This window comes from Chiloscyllium plagiosum, chromosome 2 (genome assembly GCF_004010195.1).
Source record: "Chiloscyllium plagiosum isolate BGI_BamShark_2017 chromosome 2, ASM401019v2, whole genome shotgun sequence".
NCBI classification, from domain to species: Eukaryota; Metazoa; Chordata; class Chondrichthyes; order Orectolobiformes; family Hemiscylliidae; genus Chiloscyllium; species Chiloscyllium plagiosum.
The window spans coordinates 72,113,185-72,114,701 of NC_057711.1; positions in this window are offsets into that span (position 1 = coordinate 72,113,185).

The window sequence follows — 1,517 nt, forward strand, 5'->3', positions numbered from 1 at the left end:
AAACGATCACAGTATCATAAAAATCACACAACACCAGGTTATAGTTCAACAGCTTTATTTGGAAGCACTAGCTTTCGGAGCACTGCTCCTTCATCAGGTAACTGTGGAGCAGGACAAAAATGACACAGAATTTATAGCAAAAGATCAAAGTATCATGCATCTGAAATGAGACATTGAACAAACCTAGATTGCTGTTAAGTCTTTCATCCTTTGGAATGGGTTGTAGGTTTTGATTCATTAATATGTATATCCCAGAACTCCTTTTAAGTCACATTCTCAAGATAACTTAAGGTTTTATTTAAAAAGGTGACATCTCAGCTCAGACAATGTATTAAAGGTGTGAGGTTAGAGTCTATCTGTATCCCAATCTTGAGTCAGACTGGTTCTATTTCCAAAGTAGGAATTTTTAAATTGTTACATGGATTGAATGCCTGCATTGGAGAAAGTGAGGACTGCAGATGCTGGAGTACCAGAGTTGAAAAATGTGGTGCTGGAAAAACACAGCAGGCCAGGCAGCATGCGAGGAGCAGGAGAATCGACGTTTCGGGCATAAGCCCTTCTTCAGGAAACTCTTGAATGCCTGCATTGTCATGATAGAGAGATTATTGGTTTTATGTTAGTGTGAATGGGCATGGAAGTGCCATTGCTTGACATTGGGGCTTTAAGGAACCTTATCAAATGAATGTGAGGCATAACATGGCATGGATAGCTGATCAGGATTGTCCAGGGGAGTTGAGGGGTGGGAGTTTCGAGGTTTATGTTTTCAAAATAACTGGGACAAAGTCTCACAGCACCAAGATGGGCCTTCCAGACAGTTTGGCCAGTACAGAGTAGTCACTATGGCTACTTCTAGCTTCTTTCCCAGGTTGGCTGGCCTGAGTGAAGCTTGTGAATCCACCTCAACATAGAAAATCACATTTTTGTGGGTATTTTCTCCTCTGACAGGCAGTTTGAGCAGGGAATTTCTTGTCACACGGTACCCTTCAAAGATGAAAATTGAGGTGGAAATTTTATTTTAAATTTATTCTACTTCTGACCTAAGACAACCTAAGTCAACAAGTCAAGCACAGAGTTAATAGGCAAATTGGACTTGGTGTGATTAGGGACACAGACAGCAGAACCTTAGATCAGCTTAAATTTATGGCAAGTAAAGAGCAGGAGGCCAAACTGGAGAGCATTGGAATGATTATGCCTGGTTGTAACAAAGGAGAAAGTGAGAGCTGCAGATGCTGGAGATCAGAGCAGAAAATGTGTTGCTGGAAAAGCACAGCAGGTCAGGCAGCATCCAAGGAACAGGAGAATCGACGTTTCGGGCATAAGCCCTTCTTCAGGAATGAGGAAAGTGTGTCCAGCAGGCTAAGATAAAAGGTAGGGAGGAGGGACTTGGGGGAGGGGCATCGGAAATGCGATAGGTGGAAAGAGCTCAAGGTGAGGGTGATAGGTCAGACTGGGGTGGGGGGGGAGAGGTCAGGAAGAAGATTGCAGGTTAGGAAGGTGGTGCTGAGTTCGAGGGATTC